We start from the raw sequence: 21,407 nt of genomic DNA on the forward strand, positions 1-21,407 counted from the left end.
TGCTAAATCCTCTAACAAAAACATTTCTTAATTAACATAATGCATTTTGATAAGACGATATAGTGACTAGGATTGAGAAGGGAATGTTAGGTTGGTTTGGACACGTTGAGCGGATGAAAGATAATAGAATTGCAAAAGCGGTATATAATGCGAAAGTTGATGGTAGGGCTGGCAGAGGAATACCGAGAAGGACTTACGATGATCAAATTGGAGATGTCCTTAGAAAAGGTTCAATACGATCTACTCTGAACCGGCGTGCGTGTATGAAGCGATTGATGAATGTGGAGGAAGCAAGAGAAGTGTGTCAGGATCGAAGCAAATGGAATTCTATAGTCTCTGCTTACCCCAGTGGGAAATAGGCGTGAGTTTATAATAATAATTATAATAATAATTTTGATTCAATTATCCTCTGAAAACAATCCCTTCTGACTACTTAATCCTGTAGGCACGGATATCATCCAGCGTTTACCTAACTTACGTTACAATAACAGTGAGTATTCCATTGTCAACATTAAACGTATTTAAACGTGCTTCTATGCTGTTCTGGGAGCAAATAAAAAACATAGAACACGTTCAGCTGCTTGTCTTCCCGGGCATGTCGTAAAAACCGACAGAGGGATTGCGTCCTCTAACATGATGGACTAATGTTATGGGCGATAGGCTGATCCCTTATCACCATAAGGTTCATCATATCCATCTTAGGACTTCGTATCAACTGTGGCTGCAGGTTGTCTTTGATAACTTGTGGCTCTGCCCACCCCATTTGGGATTACGGGCGTGAGTTTATGTATGTATGTATGTAAACGTATTTAAACAAAATCCTGTTTTGGGTCCGAGCCACTTAGATAAAGCGAATTACCCGCCCGAGGGTGTTTAATTATAACGTATATAAGACTGATACTGTTACGTTTTCAGTGTCTGTAACACGGAATAGGATGAAGAAGTTAGAACGGTAAAAGGGACGCACAAGGCCGGGTTTCCATTGACGCGGAGATAAGAGGAGAAGAGCGGAGATGTGCGGATTTGACCAATCACAGCGTTCGAGACAGCGAAAAACGAAGACGCTCTGTCACTCTCTCCGTCACGGTGATTGGTCGATTTATGCACATCTCCGCTCCTCTCCGCCTAGCTCCGCATTAATGGAAACGAAGCCTAAGGCACGGCAGAGTACGAGCATATTGCTCATAATTCAGCTTTGCACTGTGCAGTGTGTTAGTGACGTCATAACGAAAACTTTTCGGGATGATTCAGACCATGATTCTGTGTTGATATCAAGTGGAATTTTACATCACAAAATTCATCAGAATTTAAATTCAAAGCTAAGTACTTTATTATTGGTTTGTTGTTAACGGCCTTCGTGGTTCAGTGGTTGAGCATTGGGCCCACGATCCGAAAGTCCTGGGTTCGAATCCCGGTGGGGACATATCACAAAAATCACTTTGTGATCCCTAGTTTGGTTAGGACATTACAGGCTGATCAGCTGATCGTCCGTGTAAGTAAAAGTAAGATGATCCGTGCTTCAGAAGGCACGTTAAGCCGTTGGTCCCAGTTAATACCTACTTACTGATGTAAGTACGTAGTTGTTATATGAGTCATAGTCAGTGGCTCAATAGTAACCTGTCAGGGTTGATGAGATTGGTAATCCACCTCACAACCCACACCATAGAAGAAGATTGGTTTGTTTACTCGATTTTATTTGTCTGTCAGTCCGTTTTATCGGCCTACTATCTATATTATGTTAGTCCAGGAGGCATATTTCCGGAATCTTAACAGAAAGCTAAGAGAAATGCGAATCCCTAAGTAATAAATTTAGGAGATAGCCAAAAAAATAAATTATCTCTACAATACACCATCATTTGGGAACCCTATTCGTATACTCGTATCTTCCAGCCCTAGTCGTAAACCAAAGCCGTAGTAAACCCTAGATAAGAAGGATAAAAAATGTTAGGGTTGACGGTAATGATATGGAAATTACACAGACAGACTGCGCACTGCACTTCCTTTAAATTTGGAGTATGTCGAAATAGTTTCATGTCAGAGTAGCATTACCGTCGAGATCGAATGTCATCGTATTCGCATAGTTATGGTTAAAGAGAATTTATTTCTTATTTCCAACATATTACATGTCATTTACATAAGAAACAAAGTACTTACATTTGTATACATATAAGTTCACACTTCGCCTAATATACTTACACATATGCATTTCCTTCACGCACTTCCACACATACAGAGACTGGTCCGCAGAACCAAGCACCACACTTTCAAAATTATGATAACGTTAAGTAGGTGTAAAACGGATTTGAAAAAGAGTTTCATTTTGTATTACTACGTAGGTATAGTTCAAAGAAATCTCTCAAGATCCGCTATAGAACGTTTTTAAATATAAATCTCTTACTTTCATAGTTAGTTTCTAAGTAAAGTTATGCCGAAAAAACATTTTGTCGGAGTAGAGTAGTATTGAAGTTAGGACATGTCGTAATTATTATCTATCGTCGGAATAAAGAAGTGTCGGATTTTCATATTGTCGTAGTAAAATCTTGTCGGATAACAGTTTGTCGGACTTCAGTTTTTAACCCATTTACCACTACGGTAGATACAGAGCTTGATACAAAAATGCGGCGAAAACTTGGCGCTTGTTTAGCTATACATTCGTACACAGCGGTATATACATTTAATGAAGTCGTGTCAAATTAAGAAAGTACGCCTCTTATTACGTATATTATCGTGTGGTGTTTCGTAACGCGGTCGGGTTACACTGCGACTCGGATTGACCGGGAATACTTCTTTTAGTAAATTTTGAACTGAAATAGTAGTTTTGGTAGGTTTTTTAGAAAATTAAAATGTTTATACTATGGTAACATGCACAATGTCATTATTTATTAGAAATTAATATGATGTTCCTTCTTTTTCCGCTGTGAGCTTCTAATTTTGCAAGTTTCTGCCACGCACTCCCCCGTGTTGCTAGTTCAGCGCCTAATCGCGCACTGAGGTAAAGTACTGTCAACGTCGCTATATTAACAGTAACTTTGCGTCCCTATTTTTGAGTACTAATGTAGAATCTGCGGTAGTAGTAAATCTATGTTTGGAGCTTATTCTATATGGCCTTGCATCGTGTTATTAAATTATCTTAAGCGCAGTTTCCACTAACACAGTTCGCTCGACCATTATAGACGATACATTATAGGCGATACAGCTCACCACCTATCACGTTGGTCTAACAGAAAGTGAAGTGTAGGTACTTAAGTACATCTTGCGATAGATGTACCTCTGACTATTCCAATCTTGATGTAGTTATGAGCTTATGTTATGTATTCTTATGTTAACCTGCGAGAATGATAATTACTAAAAGGGAACTGAAATTCTTTGAAGCTAAAAACACTTATACATTGTTTTAGGTTTACGCGATTATTATCATAATTAAAACACATAATATAAAAATATCGAGAGTCTCATATCCCTGATTTAAACGCGGTAAGAACCCGTTATTATGTGTTTTAATTATAAAAATACTTATACTGGTATAACGACCTCCATAGTCCAATGGTTGAGATCCTGTGAGGTACTGGGTTCGAATACCGGCAGAAAATAATCACAATATTCACTTTGTGATGTGGATTTGTATGATTAGGATAGTGCAGGCTTTGCATCCGATTGTCTGAAAGGAAGATATGTCCAGTTTTTTTTTACATAAGCGACTGCTCTAACCTTCCAACCCGAAGGGTAAGCTAGCCCAATACAAGTTTGTTTACATCTACATTTTTTTTTTGGATTGCAAATAAATATATATTTAACACAACATACATAAGACGGCATTTGGCTTGTATCTTAGGGGTAGGCGGAGGTGTATACATCATTCCCTCCTCGCCAGTTTATGAATCGTGTAATAAATACGTCAGAGCCTATGCCATTAGAAAAAACGAAGAAAAAACGTGATAGAAATTATCTGTGTTCGAAATATGAATTCAAATTCAAAGTTAGAATTCAGTGGTTTAGAACCCGAGCGGGGTTTCGTACCCGAGACCGAAACCCGTACACGCCTTCTCCAAGCTGTCACGTATTTTCAAAAAAGGAACATAATTTTTATAATGGAATAAAATTGAATTAACCTTTTATAAATTTTCCATCTTCCAGCCCACACAATTCTCCTCTGGAAAAAATATTTTATTGGATAGATTTTATTCTTATTATAGGTACTTAAATCTATTTTTAAAGATACTCATGGATCAAATTCTATATATAGTATGGCCTAATCAGATGGAATATATTTTTTATCTGACTGAGTTTATAAGACACGTGAAAGATGGAATATGTAAAGTGCGATTCGGACTCGAATCACAAAGGTTCCACGACAATATCCGTGCTAATATTATTATATGGGAAAGTGTGTCTCTGTTTGTTTGTCCGTCTTCTGTTAATACTTTCCGGTCAAAGGTAAAAGAACACTTTCTACAATGCCAGTTAAGCGGTGATACAACCTATTAAAATATTCATGCTTCTTGTAAGCCATATATAACTCACATACATAATAGTATATACACACACATACAGTATAATACATAATATACAGAATTATTAATTTATTTATTTTTTTCTTATTATTTTCTTTTTCCTCAAATACTTTATATTACGTTTAGGTACGTTTAGTTTAGGTACGTAATTATGTGCTTAGACTTTAGAGCCCAGTTCTTTTTGTTTTACTGTTTTTTGATTCCCCAACCGGCTGCAGCTGAAAATCAGCGTCATAGTCTTGCTACAGCTAGGCCGTGACATTTGCTGAGCTGAAGCCGTTTCGGCACTATGTATAATTATTATTATTTTTTGGTTAATTAGTGTTAAGTATGCCGAATAAATATTTTCTTTCTTTCTTTCTTTCTTTCTTTTCTTTCTTTCTTTCTTTCTTTCTTTCTTTCTTTCTTTCTTTCTTTCTTTCTTTCTTTCTTTCTTTCTTTCTTTCTTTCTTTCTTTCTTTCTTTCTTTCTTTCACGGCAAAACTCAGTAAAAAAGATCAATTTGGGACTTCAGTCTCCTTTGGTTCGGATTTGTTCGGAATACAACTCTTTCAAATAATACATTACACTAGCTTTTGTCCGCGACTTCGTTCGCGTGGCTTATTATAAAAGAGAGATCTTTGTGTGTGTGTCTAAATTATAATATGCAGTTTAAATTTTTTCATACAATTTTTATTTCCCGCCAACTCCCATTTTTCAAAATACAGCCATAACTAAACTTTATATTTCCTAAGGTATGCATATATGCTAGATTGAAAACATCTATCTCGACATTTACGTTAATTTTAAGAAAAGCTATTGAACATATAATGTTAGATTTATAAATATTCATTTTTCATTATTGATTGTTACAAAGGTTAACACTTAAACTTATGGGTAGATAGAGATAATGTAGGTAGAGATAATGTACCTACTTTAAGACTGTCGCACTAACATATTCGACATTTAGTGAGACTTACAGTTCAATTTGTCAAAAAAGTTAATGTGACATGGTACCAAAGTGTATAATATACATATTAATGATCGTGACCGTACGCTGTTACTGTGGTCTACATCAGACCCTTTTATAATTTTAAGATATGTGGCAATACTTTATTTATTTATTTTTTATATTTATTTATTTATTTTGAGAAAGACTTACGGCCATATACATTTTCTAACATAATAACCAGACAATAACTAAAGGCTAATTACAAGTCTCCACCTAATAGTGGCTAAGTTATTTACCCTTTTACAATTATAAAAATCAAGAATTAAGTAAGTAGGTAGGTTAAAGCAGGTTAAGTAAGGTAGATACAAATATATATATATATATAATATATATATATATATATAATATAAATATATATATATATATATATATATATATATATATATATATATATATATATATATATATATATATATATATATATATATATATATATATATATATATATAAATAAATGAGCTGAATCGTTCCTTTCAGTATTTAGTGCGGTGTCAGTGACACCTTGTATAGTATTTAGCCTATGTTGTCTTGTACCTATTAAATGTTACATACATACATACATAAACTCTCGCTTATTTCCCACCGGGGTAAGCAGAGACTATAGAATCCCATTTGCTTCGATCCTGACACACTTATCTTGCTTCCTCCACATTCATCAATCGCTTCATACACGCACGCCGGTTCAGAGTAGATCCTAGAGAGTGGAGAAGATCCTATGAAATATTATATGTAGATATAATGACCCTCTTTTCGGACTTACCCTTTCATTAATTAATTCACACATTATAGGCTATTAAGCATGGTGTAGAAAAGGGTGGGTTTATAAATCATAAAAGCTGACCTTATCAGAACTACAAAGTCACTCATTTGACCTCTCAACATGTTCATTAACCTGTGCAAGCGATCAAAAATCAACGTGTTTTTACAAACCATTATACCCATTACCCATTATTGGGCGGAAGGTAAGAGGGAAACCACAGCCCTATTTTTCCGTAATAAAAAGTAGCATGGAAATGCTGCACCGACAAGTGCGTGGCTCTTAAATTGATGATGATACCCATTACACAAATTGGAGCAAACTTGGAGAAAGCGTGTTGACATGTGTCAACATCATCATCTCCCTAGCATTATCCCGTTTTTCATAGGGTCCGCTTACCTAACCTGAAGACTCGTGATCGGGTGCTGCGTATGTGGACAGGCCTGCTTCTGACAGGGAGCTCATAAAACACTGTTTCTGTGATAAAGTCACATAAACTCTTTATGTTTCACTTTCCTTCCACCGACTGTAATTGGAATACCATTGTATTTAAGTCTATAAATTATGTAATACAAACTGGATTAAAAGAAAAGAAAGGAAAACATGAAACAGTAGGACTAGGGCCCTGTGCTGGGAGGTTTTCTGGCCACGTCTTTCCCTCAGCGTTACAGATTCCGATGTGGTAGTAGTTTTACAGCTAGTTACATAATATGTAATTTAATTATGTCTGACGTTCAAAAAGCGCTAACTTTGTAAGCCAATTTTGAAAAATAAATATTTTTGAATTTTTTTTTTTTTTTTGACAGGTCCGATTCAAGTAGATGCTAATAAGTAAAAATAAAATTATGAAACTATATTAGCAGAGAGGTTAAAAAGGTCATATCCAACCAATTCATTTAAAAAAGAAATATTGCTTTATATGATGTTTTAACAGCCTCCGTGGTCTAGTGGTTAGAGCGTTAGGCTCAAGATCTGGAGGTCCGGGTTCGATTCCCGATGGGGACATTGTCGAAATCACTTTGTGAGACTGTCCTTTGTTTGGTAAGGGCTTTTCAGGCTTGAATCACCTGATTGTCCGAAAATGTAAGATGATTCCGTGCTTCGGAAGGCACGTTAAGCCGTTGGTCCCGGCTATTAGCCGTAAAAACACCTCCACCAACCCGCAGTGGAGCAGCGTGGTGGAGTATGCTCCATACCCCCTCCGGTTGATTGAGGGGAGGCCTGTGCCCAGCAGTGGGACGTATATATGCAGTTTATGTATATGATGTTAAATTTCTTGATGTTGCACACTTAGGTACTTGTATATGCACAAATATCAAACTGCAATATTGTTTTTTAGCTGGATTGCTTCTATGTGACATTTTAAACTCTCCCAGGACGCCTAACGGTTAGTTCTAGGGTAGGGTAATATGGGATAGTTTCTTTTTGGGTTATGGACACTGCATTAATCGACGTCTATAAATTGAAGAAATGTTCTTTCGTATCAGACAATGCGATCCTACAAGCTATCGGGCTGCAGGTCCGCTATCTACGGTTGAGGCATGGTCCGCGGAACCTATTTTTTTTTATACCCAAGAGTCGCATTAATATATTGAGGCAAGATCCCGTTACCACCGCTCTAAATATATTAAATGAAGTTGCCAAGGAAATAGACCTGTTCAATTGTTCATTGGCGAAGTTCGCAGAGAGGCTATAATTAAAATGTCATGTCATAATAGGTAAGATATTTGATAAGTTTAGTATCTAGGTATATAAGTATATAAGTCACCATGGCCGAAATCGGTCGGAGAGATCATTATCATCATCATCATCATCATATAAGTATAACACTGTAAATATTGAAATAATAATTTAAGTTTATATTAACTTATGTGTCTAAGTTACCACCTTGGGCATATCCCTGTATGGTAACTTATAGTTGTAATTATTCGATAAATAAATAATTAAATGTCAAATATCCGAATGCGACACCCTTCTAAAGTGTATACTTGACATTGCTCATGTATGTATAGAAAATAGAAAAATAACAAAATAACACGCAAACGCGAAGCTCCAAGCGACACATGCGCTGTTTTCATTAGCATTCTACCGCGAAAACCCAAACTGCACCCGTGCGGAATTTTGAACAAGGGTTTAACAGGCTTGACACATATTTTTGCAAGCACTTCCGACCGTTGACGCAGTATTTTCTATAGTTTGGGTTTATAAGACCGATATCCGACCTAACCAAACTTGCCAATATATTATATTTTTGTATAATAATGCACCCGAGCAAGGACAAAATATAATTTCCACTCTGATTTCAAGCCATCTGTCTTGTTTTTGACGAATGTAGCCTGGAAAGTCTCTCATTTAAAGAATATTTGAATAAAGAGGTCACAACTTTTTACGAGTCGCTGTGTGGATATTAATATAACGTATTTTATCCTTTAGTAGTTATAGGAAACTTTTGTCATTTGTAGTGTCAAATGTAATGTCATATTTAATTATAATATATACGTCTGATATCAATGGGTATATGTATGTACACTTCTCATCAAAAAAATCGAAACACCTTGCAAGTTTACGTTTTGTCAGGATTATCAGAAAAATGTGTACATTTAGGAATAAATGTTAAATGTCGTTTAATAGTGAGTAATATGAGCTTATCAAATCTTAATGTTAATGTTCTAAATTTAAATGAATTTTTCATAGGTTTCGTATTTTGTTAAATGAGTCATTTTTATTCCGTATGGAGTATAAAGGAAATGGATAAAACAACACACGTAAATGAAAAAAAAAGCTAAAAAACGTTTATTTAATAACTTGTATTCCCTCCCCGAGCTCTAATTACTGCTTCCATACGGTTCTTCATCGATCGGATGAGAGTCACGATCACATGCTGTGGTATATTGTCCCATTCCTCTTGGATTGCATCTTGCAGCTGGCTAAGTGTTTCTGGGGCAGGATCTCTTGCTCGAATTCGTCTCTTTAATTCATCCCACAGATGTTCAATGGGATTCATGTCCGGGCTTCTTGCTGGCCATTCCATAATAGAGATATCGACTTCGTTAAGATAATCTCGTACGACGCCCGCGGTGTGAGCCCTAGCATTGTCGTGCATGAATATGAAGCCGTTGCCAATAAAATGTGCATAGGGCATCACATGAGGCTCGAGACACTCTTCGACGTACCGATGACAGTTTAGTGCAGACAGACGTGGCCCAGACACGAAAGCAAGCTCTGTCTTACCGTCGGCGCTGATTCCTCCCCAAACCGTCCACGAACCGCCACCATAGCTGACCTTTTCTTCAATGCAGCATTGTGCATAGCGTTCTCCGTCTCTTCTGTAGACCTTGTTCCTTCCGTCGTTACCATACAGCATAATTTTACACTGATCAGAAAAGAGAACTTTGCTCCACTGTAGGTATGACCAATTTAGGTGCTCACGTGCAAAGTTAAGGCGCGCTCTTCGATGGTCTGCAGTTAATTTCGGCCCATTTGCTGGCTTATGCGGTACCAGTCCACGATCCTTCAACCTTCTTCTAATTGTAGAGTCACTTACAGCCACCCTTCGTACAACACGAAGCCGCTGCTGCAGTTGAAAAGCGTTAAGGCGTCGATTTCTTAAAGAAGTTGTTACAATAAATCGATCATCTCGCTCAGAAGTGACCCGATTCCTGCCAGATCCTGAACGGCGCGTGAACAAACCAGTCTCCCGATAACGTTTATAGACTCTATGAACAGATGACAGGCTTAGATGCAGTCTTGCAGCCACAACACGCTGACTAAGGCCAGAATCCAGCAATGCCACAACTTGGGCGGCTTCTGTGGGCGAAGTATCTATACGTTTTAGAAAAAAAAACCTTTTTTCAGACGTCCCAAAGTCACAGTATTGAAATAAAAAACAAAAAGTTTAAGGATAGGCGCCAATTTTTAGTTTTTAAACGCTAAATGTACTCCAACCCTAAACACACATTTGTCTCAAAACAGTGATTCATTTCGTTTATAAGATAAACAAATGAAATTCTAATTTTGAATTTAGAATTTTCGCTTATTACTGTAATGGCCAAACTGCCAGCTATACATTTATGTATTTTTTTTCATCGTATGAATTCTTTTTTGTGTTAAATTCGGACAGAAACAATGAAAACGGAAGTGTTTCGATTTTTTTGATGAGAAGTGTATGTATTTATATTTATATATTTCTATTTTATTTTTGTTTATTTATTTTATTCTTATTTGTTTTTTATTTATAGTTTTTTTTTTTATTTTACACTTGATGTTGCACTGTCCCGCACCAAATTGTAATAATGTTTCCTATCCACTGGTTGCCTGGAAGAAATTGCTGCTTAGCAATAAGGCCGCCAGATTGTACTGTATCTATCATCATCTGTGTGAATTTGTTTTGTATGTTGTGTGCAATAAAGTATATTTGATTTGATTTGAACTTTTGCGATTAAAACTAGTACTTAAGTTCTTAATTGGAATAGAAATGGACGGCAATCAAAGAAGTTATCTAGACTCTTTGAGGTTTTTAATACTAATCGTAACCTACATCCACATCTTATCCATTTTCGCATCGACATTTTAGTATTTCATCCTTGATAGCGCCGTGGCATTGTCATCATCATCATCAGCCCATTAACGTCCCCACTGCTGGGGCACGGGCCTTCCCTATGGATGGATAGGGAGAAAGGGCCTTAAACCACCACGCGGGCCCAGTGCGGATTGATGGTTATTAACGACTGCCAATGCAGCCGGGACCAACGGCTTAACGTGCCTTCCGAAGCACGGAGGAGCTCGAGATAAAAACTTTTTTTTTGTCACCCATCCTATGACCGGCCTTTGCGAAAGTTGCTTAACTTCAACAATCGCAGACCGAGCGCGTTTACCGCTGCACCACCGAGCTCCTCCCGTGTCATTGTATGCGCATGTAATGAGAAGGGATGAAAGGCATTATAACGAGGAAAATTATGAGTATGAACGTGGATGGATAAAGGCTAAGACACGACCCAAAAAAGTGTGGACAGATTGTGCAAAGAACGATCATAATAATCAATCAATTAATAATACTTTATTGCACAACGACATATACAAAGGACATGATCATACGAATAAAAATAAGCACAATAGCCGGCCTCATTGCTAAACAGCAATTTCTGCCAGGCAACCTTAGGGTGAAAGAAGATTATGCATTGGAACATGGGATGGTGCAAATAACTTAACTAAAAATACTGTAAATAAAAATATATATAGTACATACGTACACACACATACGTACACACATAATCTTTCTAGAATTATCTCGTTCTCACAGGGTCCGTTTACCTAACCTAAAGACTCGACAGGTCCGAGTGATGCAAACATGAATTCGAAAAACGATTACGAAGTTTAGGCCCGTGCTGGATTCGAACCTGCGAGCTTACAGTGAGAGTCAACCGTTCTTCCAAATTACCATGTTCTTCTCCAACTGGGCTATCACGGATCCGGCCGGTTGTTTTTTTTCTTTTATTGAAGGGCTTTTGACAAAGTTTATTGTACATTTTCTTTTAAAATTCGAACCCCAATCTTTAAGTATTGTGTCTGGAAATATCGGGCAGGCAAAGCAAAGAAAGAGTATAAATTTATATTTCTATTTGAGGAGCTCGGTGGCGCAGCGGTAAACGCGCTCGGTCTGCGGTTGTTGAAGTTAAACAACTTTCGCAAAGGCCGGTCATAGGATGGGTGACCACAAAAAAAAAATGTTTTCATCTCGAGCTCCTCCGTGCTTCGGAAGGCACGTTAAGCCGTTGGTCCCGGCTGCATTAGCAGTCGTTAATAACCACCAATCCGCATTGGGCCCGCGTGGTGGTTTAAGGTCCGATCTCCCTATTGTAGTGCCGTTTCTTTCAGCTTCCGGATTAGTTACAGGGGATCCGTTTTATAGCTTTTTTGTGTAGTATTGAACACAGCGCCATCTCGCCTTGTTCGATGGAAGGTCCGTGAGCATCGACTTGCTATCGTTGGGCTCCGCAGTCGACGACTTTCCACCAGTAACCGGAAGATGGCGTGTGCCGATATTGTACGGAAGGCTATATCTTGGAGTCCCTTGTCAAGTAGCTGCTGAAGAATGTTGGTGTCAATATTTAATACAAAATTATATTTGGGAATTTTCGGTCTGTCTCCTGTCCTTGGACTTGTTAATAACTTGCATTTTGAGTGTGCGACGGCGGTGTCATCTAACGGACGATTGAGGTTGTACTGGCTTTGTCCGTGACGTAGGCGTAGAATTGGGCGATTTATATAGTCCTGCGCCTGCGAGCTGCCGCATTCCCCAGACAGCGCTCCGCCGAGCGGGTGTGTCCACACCTTCGATTTTTAGTGTGAATTTCGGGTGAGAATTTGTCTTTATAATGCGTTATAGCATTTTAATCGTAATTATCAGTGTCGATATATGTTGTCATTGTTTTTCTTTTAGGCGGTTTATAAGCGTGTGACCGGTGGCCCGCAACTCCGTCGCACGCGCCGCCAAATCTTCGTAAATTTTTATTCTGGTAAGTAAGTTATACATTTCTGTCATCTGTCGTGACTCGTGAGTGTTAGTGTTTGCGGTCAGAATTCTAATGTGCGATTTGTTCCGAATAGGTGTGGTTTTGGTGTCCGTGGCGTGGACACGTTGCTCCGCCATTTTGTCCCAGCGTCGTGGCATCGACGTCATCGTACGTTGGCCGCATACGTGGCTTCTCGACCTCCGACAGGTGAGTCTTTTCATATGATTTTGGGGAGTTGGTTAGGTTGTGCCTCCGCCCCTAGAGGTTTGATTTACCCCTGTGCGTTTTGTCCACAGGAGGTGTTTTGGGGTGGCTGTTTTGAGACGTCTGTTTTGTGACGGCTGTTTTACGAAGGCTGTTCTGTTCTATGACGGGTGTTTTGTACAGCTGTTCTGCTACAGCTACAGCTTATTGGTAGCTGCTCCTGGTCGGCTCGGCTTCCTTCCCGCCGCCGAGGGCAAACGAGCTAGGGAGGTTTTTATAATACCTTTCTTATTTTTTAATAATGCTTAACGAATGACCAGTGGCCTTGAATACCTGGAATGTACCCTTAGGATTTAAAAGTTCCAAATACCTATTTATATATTTGTGTAACTTTGGTTTTCTTAGTAATTAATAAATTTAAGTAAACCCATTTTCTCACATTTTATTTCTTCATACATCCATTCTTCTTCTCATCGTCTTTTTCATCATCATCATTCTTCTATCTTTAAATTATTAAACATTACATGGCGCCCGATTACTGAGGTCTAAAGGTTCAGGGTACGCTCCCGGTCTTCGGTCTTTTGCTCGAGGATCGGCTGGTCATTCGTTGTAATTTTTTTTGTAACGTGTAAAAAGAACAAATTGTGTGGTGGTGGTGTTTCTTCATTTACCCCCTAGTAAATAAGATTTATCGTGTTCATATTGATGTGTGCTTTAAACGAAACAAGTTAATTTACATATACCTACAAACTATTTTGTATAACTGTGTTTTTAAATCTACATTTGCATTATATATTATTTCTTTTGCTTTGCATACTTTTAAAGTTTGGACTTTGAACTCGTATAGCATTTTATAACATTTCATTAAAAAATTATACTGCGTTGCAGCTTTTTTGCTGTATAATTAAACTTCTTAAATTGTTTCTTAAAATTTTGAGCTTACTTTTTTGTTTTTATCACAAATTTGCTTTTATAAAACAAAACATTATATACCCTACAAAGGTTTTTTTTGAATGTAACTTTAAATTTTTAACATTCTTGAGTAAAATTATTATTGTTGCTAGTTTACTGCTTAGCTTTGCTATACAGTTTTTTTTCTTCAAAATTTTATGAAACTTGGTGTGAGTTTAGAATTATATTTTTGATTTATACCCTCAAGGTTTATTTACAATTTGTAAATTCTTTCAAATTATGCAACAATTTATAAAATCATTTCGGCCAAATTTCAATTAAACATTTAACTTGCTGTCTAGTGAAATTATAGTTCTTGGTTGTATAACCACGGCTATACATAAGTACCTACATGCTTGTTGTTTATGTTGCATTCCTTTTGAGCTCATAGCAAATAAACTGGTTCTGTTTTTTTACACGCTCGTTAGTATTACGTGTACAATCTTTTATTGTTGAGCTATTGTTTGCTTAATAGTTTTGTATTCTATTACCGGATAAATTCTAATAAGTAAATCTTTTGAATTGGATTAAATACGTTAAATAAACAACATTTATGCATTGTTAGTTTTATAAATAACTATATATATTTTTTTTTACATTTGCATTTTGTTTATTTGCATTTATTTTTACTTTTCAAGTAGGTATTTAGTTAATGAAAATATTCTTTGATTATTTTTTCTTTAAAACTTAGTAAGTACTTAGTTAAATCTTTGTTAAAGTACATTGGTCATTCATTTTTTTTAATCATGGCGTTGGAAGAACGTCCAATTAAATTTCATCTATTACGTAAAGATGAAATAATTTACGAGTTATTATTTCGTGGTGCAGGGCCACCACTTGTACTATACATCTTCACATTTTGAAGGTGTGGGTACACCGGCAGCGTTGGGGAATCATTTAGGTTAGTTGTCTTTTAGGTTAGTTGTTGTAGGAGCCGATTTACTGGTGGACGCGCGGCCGCTGTGGGGCTCGCCGCGCCGCCACTGACAAATTGTGGCCTATTATATTGTTGACGGTGGACGTGTGGGCATTCCCTAGGTTCCCCACACTGCCACTGTCGACATATCCAGTTATTTTTATTATTTCTTTTTTATTTTTTTTCTTCTTTATAACTTTATTCCCGAGCAGCTTGCGGGTGGACGCGCGGCCACACCGGCGGCACGCCGCGCCGCCATCAACAAGTTGGGTCGTTTTTTTTTTATATCTTTTTTTATTATTTTTTTTGTTTCGCGTTAGGTAGGGATTAGTACCTAATCGTGTGGTTTGTTGATGGTTGGGGTCGAGCACTCACCAATAGTAAGGTGAGGTCACTTCCCCGCCGTTTTAGGATGTTGAGGGAGTGGTAGTTGTGACTGATGGTGATGGCTGTTGAAGTCATTAGTGTTTATTGATGGTTGGGGTCGAGCACTCGCCAATTGTAAGGTGAGGTCACTTCTCCACCATTTTGAGATGTTGAGGGAGTGGTAGTTGTGACTGATGGCTGTTGAGTCATTAGTGTTTATTGATGGTTGGGGTCGAGCACTCGCCAATTGTAAGGTGAGGTCACTTCTCCACCATTTTGAGATGTTGAGGGAGTGGTAGTTGTGACTGATGGCTGTTGAGTCATTAGTGTTTATTGATGGTTGGGGTCGAGCACTCGCCAATTGTAAGGTGAGGTCACTTCTCCACCATTTTGAGATGTCGAGAGAGTGGTAGTTGTGACTGATGGCTGTTGAAGTCATTAGTGTTTGTTGATGGTTGGGGTCGAGCACTCGCCAATTGTAAGGTGAGGTCACTTCCCCACCATTTTAAGATGTTGAGGGAGTGGTGGTTGTGACTGATGGCTTTTGAAGCCGTTAGTGTTCGTTGGTGGACGTAGTTATTGCTACGGACACGTATTATTGTTGTAATGAGTCATTGCGACTTGCTTACCGACATGTTTTTGGCGCTCGTATGCGCGCTATTGATGCGATTTCTTGGATGCGAAGTATTTCTTGGATGCGAAGTATTTCTTGGATGCGAAGTATTTTTTGGATGCGAAGTATTTTTGGATGCGAAGAATTTCTTGGATGCTATCAGATGTTGTTGTGCTCATGGTGAGCACAGGTGGTATATGTGCCGTCTCGGCAAGTTTTTACGTTGCGCGGCGTCCGCCGGCAATGGCATTTCTGCCTTTATTTTTTTTCTATTCTTTTTAAGTTTATCTTTTTACTGTTTGTACCGAATGGCATTTTTTGCCTTTATTTATTTTCATTGATATGGTTTTACTTTTTTTATTTTAAATTATTTCTCTTTTAAGTTAAACTTGAATATTTTTGTGGAGGTTTGAGTTTTGGTTTGTTTGAGGGATCAGCTGGAGGGCCAGCTGGGATTTCCTCGTTTGTTTTATTTTTTAATTATTTTTTTTTTCACTCGGAAATCCTTTTGGGTGGGGAGGTATTGTAGTGCCGTTTCTTTCAGCTTCCGGATTAGTTACAGGGGATCCGTTTTATAGCTTTTTTGTGTAGTATTGAACACAGCGCCATCTCGCCTTGTTCGATGGAAGGTCCGTGAGCATCGACTTGCTATCGTTGGGCTCCGCAGTCGACGACTTTCCACCAGTAACCGGAAGATGGCGTGTGCCGATATTGTACGGAAGGCTATATCTTGGAGTCCCTTGTCAAGTAGCTGCTGAAGAATGTTGGTGTCAATATTTAATACAAAATTATATTTGGGAATTTTCGGTCTGTCTCCTGTCCTTGGACTTGTTAATAACTTGCATTTTGAGTGTGCGACGGCGGTGTCATCTAACGGACGATTGAGGTTGTACTGGCTTTGTCCGTGACGTAGGCGTAGAATTGGGCGATTTATATAGTCCTGCGCCTGCGAGCTGCCGCATTCCCCAGACAGCGCTCCGCCGAGCGGGTGTGTCCACACCTTCGATTTTTAGTGTGAATTTCGGGTGAGAATTTGTCTTTATAATGCGTTATAGCATTTTAATCGTAATTATCAGTGTCGATATATGTTGTCATTGTTTTTCTTTTAGGCGGTTTATAAGCGTGTGACCGGTGGCCCGCAACTCCGTCGCACGCGCCGCCAAATCTTCGTAAATTTTTATTCTGGTAAGTAAGTTATACATTTCTGTCATCTGTCGTGACTCGTGAGTGTTAGTGTTTGCGGTCAGAATTCTAATGTGCGATTTGTTCCGAATAGGTGTGGTTTTGGTGTCCGTGGCGTGGACACGTTGCTCCGCCATTTTGTCCCAGCGTCGTGGCATCGACGTCATCGTACGTTGGCCGCATACGTGGCTTCTCGACCTCCGACAGGTGAGTCTTTTCATATGATTTTGGGGAGTTGGTTAGGTTGTGCCTCCGCCCCTAGAGGTTTGATTTACCCCTGTGCGTTTTGTCCACAGGAGGTGTTTTGGGGTGGCTGTTTTGAGACGTCTGTTTTGTGACGGCTGTTTTACGAAGGCTGTTCTGTTCTATGACGGGTGTTTTGTACAGCTGTTCTGCTACAGCTACAGCTTATTGGTAGCTGCTCCTGGTCGGCTCGGCTTCCTTCCCGCCGCCGAGGGCAAACGAGCTAGGGAGGTTTTTATAATACCTTTCTTATTTTTTAATAATGCTTAACGAATGACCAGTGGCCTTGAATACCTGGAATGTACCCTTAGGATTTAAAAGTTCCAAATACCTATTTATATTTTTGTGTAACTTTGGTTTTCTGAGTGATTAATAAATTCGAGTAAACCCATTGTCTTACATTTTATTTCTTCATACATCCATTCTTCATCGTCTTTTTCATCATCATCATTCTTCTATCTTTAAATTATTAAACATTACACTATCCATCCATAGGGAAGGCCCGTGCCCCAGCAGTGGAGACGTTAATGGGCTGGTGATGATGATGATGATATTTCTATTTCAGGAGATTAAACATAGCTGGCGAAGAAAGGGTGTGTATACTTCACACTTCTACCTACCGATACAGGCCTGACATAATATTAACATAACATAACAACTACTTTATTGCACGACCAGGGAAAAACAAAAAACAAAACAAAAGAGAAATAGAATGAATACAATAGGCGGCTTTATTACTAAGTAGCAATTTCTTCTAGGCAACTTTTAGGACGCCAAACTGACGTTTCGTTATTATTTTTTTTATTATTTATATTAATAGCCCTCAATGTCCCACTGCAGGGCAAAGGCCTCTTTTCCCTTCTCCAACTTCTCCCTGTCCCCAGCTTGTTGTGATTAAAATTTTTATCTCGTTTTTTTTTTCAGACTTTCTCCGATGAGGTCTTTTGTCTTGCACGTCTGGTGTCAAAAGTACTCAAAAGGATTTTGGATCTTTTTCGCGTGAATAACAGATTTGGGTACCCACTTATTCTTGAATGCGACTAATTGATTGAAAATCTGTTGGATTTTATTGTTCTATTCTGCACAAGGGTCGGTGATATTGAAAATATCGCTTAAAAGGCTGAAAAGGTTTGGCAAAATCGACAACGGTGTTGCGAGATGAAGGAGGCGAATGAATGAAGTGTCCGGCAAAATTATTGAACATTTTATTTATATTAAATGGGTTGTTCTTGATACTGTTATGCCTCTTAAAGAGGTTAATATTGTGTCAGGGTGGAACGAACTTATTCTAAATTGTATTTTTACTCATGTTATGTACAGTCATGAGCAATATAAAGTAACCACTTGAGAACTCTGTCGCACTAGCATATTTGACATTTAGTGAGACTTACAGTTCAATTTGTCAAAAAAGTTAATGTGACATGGTATCAAAGTGTATACATATTAATGCTCGTGACCGTACGCCATATGAATGTCCTATTGTATAAATAATGTTATAATTTACGTGACCCCCCAGGTCTATCACGAATTTGGTGACTTATAACTCGTCTTCTTCACGATGAAATGCATTTTCTTTAAAATATTAACATTTTGCAATTGCAACATGAAACAGTTTTATCAGAGATAAAAACACCGAGTCATTACATATGTAACAATATCTCAATGACTAGCACACAGATAACTGATATGTCGAGATAGAGCGATAAGCGAGGTTAAGATGAAATTTAATCAAATGTATCTTCTACACAGGTATTTCGAAAGATCACCTCCGTTGCGATATCTCGTTTCTCACAGGGTCCGCTTACTTTTTCTTTTTTATTACCTAACCTGAAGATTTGACAGGTCCAGTTTTTTACATGACCTTCAAACCCGAAGACCTTGAAAAACCAGCTCAATTGCAGGTTAGGCACATACTTACGAAAAACATTTCTTGGGTACCTGTAGTTGTTGGTTTTACTTTTAGGTATTATTTTTTTGTTGCACCATCCCGCATCCAAGTTGTTTGCGAATGTTTGTTTCCTTTTGGTGGTTGCCTGGAAGAAATTGCTCTAGAGCAATAAGGCCGCCCAAATTGTACTGTATTCATGTGTTATGTCTGATTGTGAAATTTAGTTCTGTGCATCACTATCAGCCCATTAACGTCCCCACTGCTGGGGCACGGTCCTTCCCTATGGATGGATAGGGAGATCGGGCCTTAAACCACCATGAGTGATTGAAGTTGTATGCGATACAACCCACAGAGTAGTGTGGGATACTACCCACACTACTACTACGTGCTTCTGTGTGGATAGTATGTAGTAGCCCCACACAGTACACCCACACAGCCACACACACACAGTAGTATGGGATACTTCCCTAATATGTTCCTCCTCCTTATAAGTATTTCGAAAGAAGCGCTCTAAATTTATCTTCTAGAGTAAAGAATTATGTTGAACTGCTTTTGTTTCCTGTCCCGACGAGCTTTGACCTGGTAGGCTCGTGGAAAACGGCCTAAAGGCCTAAAAAGACCTGGCGACCCTCGGTTGACCGAGAGTTGAAAACTCTCGGCATGTCATGAGAGCAACCTTCAGAGGCTGCAAAATATCGCAAAGAGTGGAAATCTGTTATTCAAGCCCTACAGCCCAACAGGGGATAAAAGGTTAGAAGAAGAAGAAGAAGCTTGTGTTTCCGGGCGGGTCCGGAATAATTACTTGTTTTCTTGCGACGGTCGTGAGGTCCATAACTGACCTCATCGAACTAGTGTCATGTTTACTATTTAGCCGTGGAACACCCCTGTCAAAGTTCATGTGTAACTACTATATACATAATTAACTAGGTAAATAAAGCCTGATCGACTGCTTAACGTGTCTTCCGAAGTTTAGATCATTAGGTGATTAATCTGAAATGCCCACACCAAACTAGAGATCACAAAGTGATTTTTATGGTATGTTCCATTATTATTAATTTTTTTTCCAAACAAAATATCAAATTTTCTGTGATTAAGATCACAACATAAACCATAGATTACAGGATTACTTCAAAATTGCGTTCGACCCCAATCTTAGCGAGGATCAATTTTATTGGCCAGCTATTTGGCCAGCTCTTTAAAAAATAATAGAACATCCTAAGCTTCGGTTAATAGGGAAACATTGTTTTTTTTTTAAATATCCTGAATTGGGCTGGTCTTTCCTTCGTGGGTTGAAAGGTCAGACAGGCAGTCGCTTCTGTAAAACCGGACCTGACAAATCTTTAGGTTAGACAAACAAAACGTGAAAACGGGTTGACGCTAGGAAGATGATGATATGAGCGCACTCATTCTTTTTGTGCGTAAAAAGTACAATAATTATTAGTTTTTAATCAAGTTAGCGACTCAGCCATTGAACTGTAAATGCCAAGGTGAGGTTTTTTCGTCAATTATGAAAAACATTGGAAAAAATGTCTATCGTTTAAGTAATTGTTCCATGAATTGGAGGACATTCATTTAATGGTTTGTGTCACTACGAGTATGATAAAATTTGCCGATTTCGGCCGGATCAGATTTTTTCGACATGATTAGATTTTATTTTTTGTCAAAATTGTAATGCTATCATGTTATGATAATTATGTATGCAGATCGCACGGTAAATTCAAACACAAAGAGATGCGCGTTCAGGTGAACTATTTTTACTTATAAAGGAGTTAAACGGTTGCAAATCGAATGTCTAGAGCTTTATATTAACTCCCCCGAGATCTTCTTCTCCTTCTTCTTCTTATCGTGTGGGTTGTGATGTAGAATACCTACCTCATCAAACCTGGTGTCAGGGTTATAATTGAGCCGCCAAAGGCCCCTGGCATGGCTCACGTAACGATTACTCACGGCTTAACGTGCCTTCCGAAGCACGGATCTTACTTTCAACAATCAGGTGATTACCCTGTAATGTCCTAACCAAACTAGAGATGACAAAGTGATTTTTGTGATATGCCCCCACCGGGATTCGAACCCGGGGCCTCCGGATCGTGAGTCCAACGCTCAACCACTGGACCACAGTAGCCGTTATGAGAAGACCCGAGATGGAACGAGATGGCACTGTTTTTGGGGCATCATCAAATACGATATAAAAATCCACAAAACGGTTCGTCTTCCGGTAATTCTGAACCTGCAGAAAGTACGGCATTATAGCACCTCTACGTGAACTCTTTTAT

General features: G+C 38.4%; 1 protein-coding gene and 1 long non-coding RNA gene across 2 annotated transcripts in view; one reads left to right on the forward strand and one right to left on the reverse strand.

Moving 5' to 3' along the window:
* The window catches only part of LOC126377138 (neuropeptide F receptor), a 125,192-nt gene that overhangs the window by 89,833 nt on the left and 13,952 nt on the right, over positions 1-21,407 (reverse strand). The window lies entirely within an intron of this gene.
* Positions 13,477-16,215, forward strand: LOC126377280 (uncharacterized). The gene is made up of 2 exons (XR_007567820.1): positions 13,477-15,227; positions 15,349-16,215. It is a non-coding gene; the product is annotated as an uncharacterized LOC126377280 (long non-coding RNA).

This window comes from Pectinophora gossypiella, chromosome 22 (assembly GCF_024362695.1).
Source record: "Pectinophora gossypiella chromosome 22, ilPecGoss1.1, whole genome shotgun sequence".
NCBI classification, from domain to species: Eukaryota; Metazoa; Arthropoda; class Insecta; order Lepidoptera; family Gelechiidae; genus Pectinophora; species Pectinophora gossypiella.